Raw genomic sequence first — 11,084 nt, 5'->3', positions numbered from 1 at the left:
GCAACTCGTAACGCAACGATGACGAATAAAAAACCTTTCAAGTTGCAGAGGGTATGTTACACGTTGGCAACTTCTTTCGCAACTTGCAACGCGTACAATAACAAACAAGATGGCGGACGCGCTATGTCACCGAAAGATGAGCTCTGATTGGCCCATTCTGACAAAATTGCGTTGCGAGTTGCAGAGGAGATGTCACACGCAAGCAACTTGCCTCGCAACGTTGCGAAAAGTAGAGGGTCGTTCTACTTTTCTCGCAACTCGCAACGCAACAATTGCAGTTTGTTGCGATGCGAGTTGCAAGAAAAATTGCCTCGTGTGACGTGACCTTTACCGGTACTCGAACTTGGACCCTCCTGGCCTCGGTTGTTCAAAAGGTGGATAACGCTATCCTATCCAGCGGATAAGCACCAGCGAAGCCAATTGAGTTATCCAGTGAATAGTGACTTATTCAGTGGGTAACGCTGTCCACCCTTCGAACAACAGGGCCCTGGGGCGCTTTCCTCTAAAGTCCCGAAAACTTTCTGGGCCCGAAAAGCCATTTGTGAAACTTCCAACCGCTTGTTTTGGAAAGCCGATCTTTTAACATGTTTTCAAGCTAACTAGGAGAAACATGTCTGTGAAGTTTGACGACTTAAATATTAATCCTCTCCGTTCTTGAGATGCAAAAGGAATTTTGACACCCGAAAATGCCTCAAAACGTTTCGAACTTTCGGAGAAACGGGTCCCTGATGTATAGAGTCCGTGTCTTCACCGCGACGCTAAAACGACGATCGACTGAGCATGCTCAACCCATCACGGTTCTTTTCATTATTTACTTTTGTATAATAACCAAAACTAATCCTAACTTTACGCTAATTTTCCTCTAGGCTTAATTAGGCTCCTAAAAAAATTCTTCAATTCATCTGCATGAGTGCGTATTCAACCTAGGTAAAATAAGGATCACTAATTTAACCAAGGTAACCTGAGAACGGATTTCACCGGCAACACGTACACCTTAACTTTAAATTTCAATTAGTCACGTATAACAGATTTTCAGAGACGGGGAGAGCGGAGATGAGTTTCGAAGTTTAATTAAATGAAAAAAACTTAAGCATCAAAACCAAAACATACCCAGGATTAGAGTCAATGAAAAAACATCTTTACTTTTCTCATTCTTTTGTGAAATGAATAGTAGTAGCATAAATGAAAGTTAATTTTATCTAAAGATAGAATAAACAAACGTGTCTGAAGCCGATGTCACATCGCAGCAACGCAGTATTTTCCAGGTCACGTCCGTTTATTGATTTACATGAGCTGCATCAAAGTTAGAAACACTTTGGCAACTGAAGACATTCTTATATCGTCAAAACTAAAGAATGTAAACGACATAACCATCAGCTTTTTAAAATTTTCTTTTACTGTACTTAAAACTCACAAACGTTCTACCTTCGATTTCAAATCAGTATCCGGTTTGATTTTTATACAGGATGTCAGCTTTTTCATTACTAAGCACTCTCAGCAAACCAACAGCCGTTCGGAGAGCTCAAAAGAACCTACCCTTTGTAGATCAAAATTGCTGAGTGAAATATTTTTACTGCCTTATACGAATAGGACGAAGAAATAGTTCAGGAAGAGTGAAGGAATCAGTACTATTGATATAGAGTGGCTCACGAGATAAGACCACTTCCTAAAAATTCAAAAATATTAACTTTTACCGAAAGAATACATTTGCGATATCTAACGCAACAGATCTTAGGTGAACCTAACTGTTTTAAATGATCGGTGCCCAGAGCTGAATACTGCAATTCCGCAATAAAAAACTCTTTATTTTTCACAGGTCAGTGGTTTCCTTTATAACGGTACTTTCCCCATATGGGACAGTGAATATGTCGTATAAAACTGTCAGATTACGTCCTGAGTGCTTAGTGTTTTTGGACTTTGGGCCTTTGTACTAAACATTGACATCAGTTGCCTTCAGACAAAAGCTTTGTTCACAGAAAATGAAATGTATCACCAACAGAACTTTCATATATATTAAGGTAGATCAAGAAAATTAGCGAAGTTCAGTTTAGTGTGCGTTGCAAATTGCATTTATTTTAGCTTGTTAAGTTGCGCTTACGAACACAGATTTTTTTTTAGCTGCAAGTGCACATAATACGTGATCAATATCCTGATTGAAGTATAAATGGAACTGAATATTTATATTTTGAATGTCTTCCCGCAAGGTCATCACTTTAATTTGCTGTCAGGAAATCCTGAAAAACCGTGCAGGTGCTACGTCTTTACTTGATGTTTCCATAGTAAAAAGTACGCCTGACTTCAATTTATGGCACCACTGCCATAAAGAAAGATTTGATCAGCTTAGTAGAATAGACCCAGCTCATAAGGATAACCTAGTGCAAGTGCTGATTAGGTAGGATTAAGTTGGTTATTCATCTCTCTAACATGTCATTGATTGTAATTTTTTTAAGAGCAGTATCTTAATACTTGAGTAGTTTACCTCAGCAGCTTTGTGATCTTCGCTGAATCTTTTTATTCAGGGTAGATTTAAGACTTGGAAATGTGCAATGACTACTCCAAAACGCACCTCAAAAAATATGGTTATTTTAATAGAAAGATCAAAATGAAAATGAATCAGTGTTGGAGAATTCTTATTACCCACTGTAATAAAACTGGGTACATTAGCTCCTAGTCCTAGATTCGATCGATCTGAAATAGATTCCCGTATCTTATGCATTCATGTTTTCAAGTTTTATTTATTTACGGCAAACAGTTCAAGTTATTACTAGGCTGGCTTGCAAATAGCGAAAAGCTAATCGCGGCAAGCCAGACTGTACACAGAATTATTTGGACTTTTCTTTTAAGGAATAAATGATTATAACATACAACAACAACAACAACATGTAAACATTACTCTTCGTGCTTACAAATATTTAGAAGGTAGAAGGATTTAGGAAAAAAGGAGAATTAACTATAAAGAAAGCAGTCGAGGTAAAAGAACAATATGTAAAGAGGACAACTACAGACAGCATTGCGCTTCGCTGGAAGTCGAATATTACGAGTTTCCTTACATGAAATAATTTATTCTAACGATTCAAAGGTTTTCCACCAAAAAAGCGCGCAAAGGAAGAATTTCGACCCCAACATTTACTTAGCCTGCGAGCAAGCTCTCCGTTGGGGTCTCGCACAAGACTCTCGGGCGCAAGCGGTGGGTCGATCGCTTGCGGATTGCTTGCTCGTAGGCTAACATTTACTTAGCATTTACCCCACGACGATGAATAACCACTTAAGAAGCTGTTAATTTTTTTGTGTAATATCTCTCACCGCATCGCCTGTCGTCTTTATTTTTATTTGAGAGGTAAGTCAAACTTGGACATTAGAAAAAAAGGAAAAGAACCATATTTAAGTGTCTAGTCTAGTCGTTCTAGCGCTCATACGTTTCAAGGCTTCGCTAAGCCACGGTGGGATGCCAGAAGCTTTACAGTGGTCCTACTGATAGAAACTGCTTGTCATTTCGCACACCACGGTTGGTTAGGACGTGAATTTACATTGGTTTGCTAATTAAAATTAGCAAACACAAAGGAAACTATACGAATGGATTGGGAAAGATCATTCTTGTTTAATTGATGAATTTAATCACATTCTCTCAAATCAGACATCAAATAGCCATTTTCAGTTTCAGATCAATTCACTTGAAAAGAAACGTGCGAATCAAAAGTGGCCTTTCTTTTAGTGCAAAGTTGTGTTAGGTATTTATTGGATTGAAAAGAACGTAAAGAGAAGTTTTCCATTAGCGTTCTTTGCTTAATTAAAACAATTGCCCTTTGTTGAGATGGGTTAGTTCGGATAAGTAGCAACTATTCACCGAAGTGGAGGTGGTTTGTGGTAAATATCTGCCACTAGCCACCAACACTGAGGTGAATAGTTGTTTTAGTATGTACTAAAACAGTGAGATAACAAAAAACATTTTCGGGCGCAAATGCCGCGCGAATATTGCTCGAAGGTGAATAGTGCTTGGATAATCACCTCCGAGTTAGCCGATCAGCGCGCGCAGAGAGCGCTATTCACCTGTGTGGTATACACTAATTAACAATTATTCCATGAGCGCGCGTTGGATGGTAAATAGCCAACGAGGCGCCACTATAACCAGTCCCATATGTAACAAGCGCGAAAGTGTGAGTAGCCAATCAGCGCACGCATTCAACGCTATCCACTGTTTAACAGGTATCTGGACGTAGCTCGAGTTTCAACGTGATGTTTTTAGTTCATGACTCAAATTTGGTACGTGGCGTACAAATGAATCGGTATTGGATAATACTTATATTACTTATATTATAACTATATTACCTCCTAGATTCACTCTGAACTAGATTAAAACTTCGAAAACCGCTGTTCGTATCTTATGTATTCATATTAGTGAAACCATCCCGACCCAGAATTACCCTTTTGCTAGAGACTGGATTACAACTTTCCTGAAATGAACTTTACTCTAACGATCCAACTTTAGAGGAAAATTTCCAGCGGCAAAAGCGCGCAACAGAGGATTTTGAGCATAACAAATTACGTGGGCTTATAACTCTGAATTTACGCCATGGTGATGTTATAAGTGTGATTAAGAACTTGAAGCTGTTAATTGTTTTGTGAAATGCATATATCTCACTACATCACACTGATCTGTTGTCTTTCTTTCATTTTCATCTTTATGGTAGTTCTAACTTCGAAAAGGCTTAAGTCCAGCTAACCCACTGTATGTCACCGGAATTTTTAAAGTGGTCTACCTGTCAGTAACACGGGCCAGATGATGTTTGTCATGATTCGTGATCATCTTCATTTGCGAAACTGTCAGTGCTATTAGATATTCCTTGTGTTTCCTGATATCCATAGCTTTGCAATTTCTTCCCAGCGGGTGGTCAAGGATAACGACTTTCAGCAAAAACAAAACAAAGGCTGATTGAATTTAGTCTTAAGGGCAGATGTCTTAGTTCGAATCTCGTGCATGGAAGCCCGAATTATTTTACCGGGTTTCTCTTCGTTGCTACTTAAGTAGCGTTTAACAATACGAATATTTTTATCGCGGATATTTTGCTTTTCCATTGTCCAAGTCATGATGTATCATTTAGAATATTCCTCGAATTGTTGATTTTCAAATAATTACATTTTTGTCACAAATAAATATATGTTGCCGGTAAAATCCTCATTTGGTCCTCATTTTACCAAGGTTGAATGCGCACTCCGATGAAGAGAAGGCGGGTATCTTTTAACCTAAGTTAAGCCTAGAGAAAAATCAGGGTCAGGTTAGGATTAGTTTTCCCGTTATTATACAGGGATACCAATTGACTTATTGTACGAAAGTGAATCATGAAAAGAACTGTTTGGAGTTGAGCATGTTCGCCGTTGTAGTGTAGTGGTTGAAGACGCACGATAATAGATCGAGTACCGGTAAGTTCTTTGTTCCCTTACTATGTTGTAATGTTGAGACTGAATAGTTTAGTGTATGAATATAGACCCCGATAAGATGAAACAAAACAGGTAGAAGATGTGTTGAGATGCGTAAGACGGAGCTTGAAGGAGTTTAAGGTACAGGGCCTGGTTGTTCAAAAGCCGTTCAACACTAATCCCTGATTAACAATTTACGAAGGACTTCATTTCTCTATTCTCAAATGTTTTTCAGCGCTGATATTTGGCAAAATTGTACATTAGAGGATGTCAATCTCGGAAAACAAAAATAAGCAAAAGAAACTTTCACCTAAAAGTCGAAAAAATGAAATCAAACTTTACGTTAATCCTGGATTAAGTTAATCGGCTTTCGAACAACTGGGCTCTGATGTTTTCAGTTCTTTTGGGGGGGGGGTTGCCAATCTAGCTATCGGATAGCAGCTTAGGTAAAAACCTAGGTAAAGTGAGGATCACCAATTTAACCTAGGTAAAACGGATTCCACCCCGAGACCGGATTTGACCGACAACATATATACATTCATTTCATTCGTCGAGTCCTTCCTTTCACGAGAACAAGTGAACTCAACACATCCGACTGGGTTCCCACTGAGTGCGCTTCATAGCTGAGTTGGTAGGGCATCGCACCGGCATCGCGGAGATCGTGAGTTCGAATCCCATTGGAGGCACCTAAATCTTTCATGTGTCTATCAAAGACAAATGATAAGTGTTAGAATCATCTTCCTTTCATCTATATATAAACCCCAATTCAAATATATACATTTATTTAAGACGAAATCCGATAGAAAAGCGAGCAATTTCAGTTTTACAGTCTTTTTTACATTTCCTGAAAGCTAAAGATATAAATAGTTGCCTGAAATAACACTGAAAACAATTTCCCATGGGAACGAGAAAAATTAAATTTCAACGTTCAGAGAAATTGTGCAAACACAGGTAAAATTTCATCATTAGTTTCATTTCACCAGTACTTTCAAGTGTTTCTTACGAAGTTCAGCAGTTGTTTTTGACGTTTGGTGTTGCTAGAAATGATTTTGTTTTTTTGAGAAGATATTTAAAACAGTCGTACAGAAGTTTGCAATACAATGTTGATAATCTTCGTACTAGGTTTTTGTCCACTTGTTACTCGAACTTCTGGTGAATTCCGTCTTAAATATTATTTTGTCATATTTTTGTCAGAAACCATGATCTTCAGTCTTCTCAGCTGAGTATAAGAAAGAATCGTGGTGCCAAGTTTCAAATGAACTTCCTCAAATTCCGGTTAAGTACTAAATCTTAACACACGCAGAGTAGTACACTCAATATACTCAGTCTCGAAAATCAAGGTCAGTTTTTCTGAGATTATCGTTTTTGGAAAACTACATGGGAATCCACTGACAAACGATCGATTTTTCTGTGCACTGTCAAGTATTTGTTACTGGGTCTGTCGCAGTAAGCGCGTGAGCCTGGCAAGTTCGCCCAGTCAGAAGCTTCCATGAAACTTGACCAGCACTTTTTTCAGAATAAACTTAGCAGTGACAGATGTCAGGTTATTTGTAAAATTCTTAAATTTGTGCATCAGTGTTTTGTATTACCAAAGTCAATGTAAGAACTTGCATATCCATTTGGCGAAAACAAACAAAACCGAACAAAATTGAGTAAAATCACTTTTGTGTGACTAATTTTATATACATCAAATCAGACATTAAAAAAAGCCATTTTCAGCTCCTGATGATTGGTCCACTCGCTTACAAAATATGCCATTTTAATCAAAAGTAGTGACGCCTTTAGTTTCCTTGCCATTAGAGCAAAATAATTGTAGGTATTTTTTGCGTTGAAAAATTACTCTAAAAACCTTTTCGATTGCCCGTTTTCAAAGTGGATGAACACGATTATATTGACCTAGCTTCAGCTTCAACGCTAATTTCAATTTATGTTACTTGAGATGTGCTAAGTGGCAAATTTTAAATTTGGCTCGGCGACTGGGGAATATTAATTGCAGAAACTTGAAACTTGCAAGATTGTAAGAGCTCCCACGATTTAGGAAAGATGATATGATTTTTAAAAGGCTACCATTTAACAATTTTTAGCAGTTTCTACGAAATGTATTTAGGATTCATCAATGACTGAAATGTTTTTATTTTTCCCTAAAAGTCAAGTGTCTGAAAGTTTCTGATAATCTTGCTGCTAACAAATTAGGTTGTTAGTCAATTCTTCCTACACTCAGCGTAACTGAAAAATTCACGCACATTTCGCAACTTTAATTTTGAGAATCTGCCCGGCGAGTGTTGTTTGGTTAGAGAGAAAAGTCGAAAAAGACTCGTTACCTGCCTCCACTAAAATAAGATAATAACTTTAAAGCACAGAACATAATGTATACAATTAAAATTGCTTGGACTTTTTCCATTGAAAGCATTTGTATCCTAATTAAATGAATTTCAAAAACGCTTGTTTTGGTTTTCAAATATCCCGTGCGTCGCCATCATTGAATAAGTGTCACTTGACAATAAGGGCGAACCGTAACACGTCACAATTATTCAAGATGGCCGCTCCCGGGAAATTTGAAAGTAAAAATAGGCGATTCTAAAATTCTTTTTCTACTTCGATTTAAATATTTTTAAAGAAAATTGACGAACCCTTTTCGCTGCAAACATTATTTTGTTGGCTTTAAAAATATTCATTAGTCATAGTGGAGGTTCCCTTTAGTGCCAGAGCTTCGAGGCAGCTTTGTACATAATCAGAGAGAGATTTAGCATCGTGTTTACGTTGAAATGGAAGACTGGTTGTTGTTATAAAAGAAAGACAATTCTCTTATTCTTACTTTTCTCTCTCCCCTTGAGAAGTCGCCTCAGTGATATCTGTAGCTAACAGGAAAGAGAAATCACTAAAATCAAGGTAGTTTTTCTAATTCTTCAGCTGTAAGTTGCAAATTTCAGCCTGATGTGTTTGCCTTTTGCCGTTAACGCGATGCTCGCCAATTGTCAGTCCTCTCAGTATTTGGTATTATTACATACTCAACAAAATATCGCGTTTCTGATTGGTCAATGACGAATGCATGAATAGGTTATAGTGTGCAATATGGAAGTTTCTATGGAAACAAAGAGATGGAGTTTTTTTTGAGTATATAATAACTAAAAAGTCGTATGAACTTGAAAGTGCATTTTGTGATTTATGGTCACTCGTGATGTTTTTCAAGTTCTCAAATTGCACTCGTCTATGGCTCGTGCAATTTTGAGAACTTTGAAAACATCACTCGTGCCCACAAATCACGAAATGCACTCTCGTTCATACGATTTCCTATGCATACTTTTTATACGTTTTGTAGTTCATGGATAAAATTTTTAGTTTTTCTTTGGAACGCAGTCAAACGAATGCCTTGCTTTTCAGTTTAGAAATGTCTTAATCTTCTGTCCTTCGTTAAATATAAACATGACAGTTCTTTGTTGCTGCTTTTTCGTTGTGAACGACGATTGTTTTCGAGAAATCATATGATGGTGGATTTGTGAAGGAGTTTTTGAATCTAAACAAACCAATCTCGTCCTTTAGAAAAATTTGAATCTCAAACATCTCTTAGGTGGGCTTTAGAATGCCACATTGTTTTAATGACGTAAAACCACTTGAGTCAGGAAAACGGAGACCATGCACTTATCTTCGTTAAGTAAGTGTCAAGAATTAAGGAACTAGAGAAAATGTTTCATCAGAGCTTAATATGGAAAAAGGCTGTGTACATCTTCAGGAAATAGGAGTTCTTGTTGTTTGGGATTATTCCTTATAGACTAATTTTGCGTCATTAAACCAAGGACATGACGTGCGACAGTGATGACGTGGTGGTAGAGACTTGAAAGTTGTTTTGTCCTTTGAAGGTTACAAGACTTTATGCATGACAGTTATAAAAGTATCCTCGAGTAAAATTGGTATTTGTATTAAGAAATTCTAAATTATCAAGATAAATTATAGAATGATGTTGCTTTAGAATATTAGTGACGAAGAGTTTCGACAGCGACGAAAACGTCATCGTCACACTTATTTAACTTAATACATAAATACCATACAATACATACTTAATTGAAAACTCCCCATAGGGGCTTTTTAGGGCCAATCAAAAAAAAAAAACTCAACGAAACGACAGAACACAACGACAACAAATGTCCCAACTGGCCGGAAGCAAACCAGTCGGCTATTTGCAAGTCGTACATGCAGTCGTGCAGTCATTATATTGAACTTTTGGGACTGACACAGACCACTCGAAGGTGAACTTAGCATTTCAAGGACGTGATACGGTGATTTCGCCGTAACAGGAATTGGTCGATACAAGTTATGTGGCGTTTAAAAGGCTGAATGAAATTGGCACACACAGGTTGTTTAAAGGAACCATTTTTGCGAGCAAACTGTTGATCATTAATTTAATTAAGAAAAACAAGCGCAGCCGAGAAGTTGAACCAGGGACTACCAGAAACAAAATCCAAGGAGTGGTCAGTGCGAGTCTCTCCCTTACCACTGATCTGCACCGCCTCGCCTCGTTAAAACATACCAAACATTGATCCAAGAACTGAATTTTGTGGAATGTTGTCGAAAGTTCACCGCTGCGTGCCAACGTCTTCCATAGAGCTTGAAATTTTGGTTTCTGCGCGCAATTCGCAACAAACAAACTGGCCTTGTGCATGGCTAATCAGCTTTCATAGCGCGGAAGCAAAGCATGTATACAAGGCGCCCATCCAGCAGCACAGCACAGCACAGCACCACAGCCAGATGTAATTACCTTAAAGTCGATGATTTTTGTAGTGCGCGAACTTTATTGTAGATTTGCAGGGAACAGGGAATAAAGGCACATTTGAGTTCCAACCGCGCATGCAAGCTATTGCGAATGTATATTTGAAGTGCACGTTATATACGGAAGAGAAAAGTCATCCTCGGACTTATCTCGGGACAATTTAACCAATTGTATCTTACAGACACCTTGGTGTCGATCGACGTCGGCGTTGGAGGTTTTAACCCCCAAATAGAGCATAAATTATTTTGATTATTATAATTACCGTATTATCTTCATCATCATCTTTATTATTCTAATTATTATTAGAACGTTCTTTCCCTTTAGGCCCGGGTTCGCGGGTGGATCACTGATGAAATGATATAGGGCATGATGGGATCGTGACAAAATCGAAACAAAACTATATTCCCACCAAAGATATTTTTTCACCAATTAGTTGTGGTGCTGATTGAAAAAACAAAACGACCCGCAGCCAACCAGTTTTAAGAAAATGGCAGATCAAATAACTTTCGTCAGCTTTAGGGTTGGTAATGTCAACAAGTGTACAAGTGCAAAGCTGTAGAATGTGTCATTCGACCGAGATGTCTTTCTACTTTCGTTCTTGGGCGTGGCAAGGACGCCTCCAACGTCACAGCATGAGCAAATATGCCAAAGTGAGCGTTTCGAGAATCACTAATCCCAGATGCTTATGTCGTGCAGTCATTATATTGAACTTTTGGGTCTGACAGACACTCGAAGGTGAACTTAGCATTTCAAGGAAGTGATACGGTGATTTCGCCATAACAGGAATTGGTCGATACAAGTTATGTGGCGTTTAAAAGGCTGAATGAAATTGGCAAACACAGGTTCGTTTTTTTATTACCACGTCAACTGTTGCACGAATATTTGAAAATCGACGTTTAAAGGA

The 11,084-nt window shown here is 38.0% G+C and overlaps 1 protein-coding gene across 5 annotated transcripts in view; it reads left to right on the top strand.

The window, feature by feature from the left end:
• LOC138040072 (QRFP-like peptide receptor) overlaps nt 1–11,084 on the top strand; it is a 42,855-nt gene that overhangs the window by 27,192 nt on the left and 4,579 nt on the right. Inside the window, exon 1 of one of the 5 annotated variants that reach the window (XM_068885973.1) lies at nt 9,507–9,766. The exons of 3 other annotated variants lie outside the window; for them this stretch is intronic. The gene's annotated coding sequence lies outside the window, so the exon portion shown is untranslated. Of the gene's footprint in view, nt 1–9,506; nt 9,767–10,824; nt 11,023–11,084 lie in introns of those variants that run through there. One more of the 5 variants, XM_068885928.1, reaches the window with a different exon arrangement.

The sequence above is a fragment of the Montipora capricornis genome, chromosome 1 (genome assembly GCF_036669925.1).
Source record: "Montipora capricornis isolate CH-2021 chromosome 1, ASM3666992v2, whole genome shotgun sequence".
Taxonomy (NCBI): domain Eukaryota; kingdom Metazoa; phylum Cnidaria; class Anthozoa; order Scleractinia; family Acroporidae; genus Montipora; species Montipora capricornis.
Note: the sequence above shows the minus strand (reverse complement) of the source record. Positions and strands in the feature narration are given on the sequence as shown.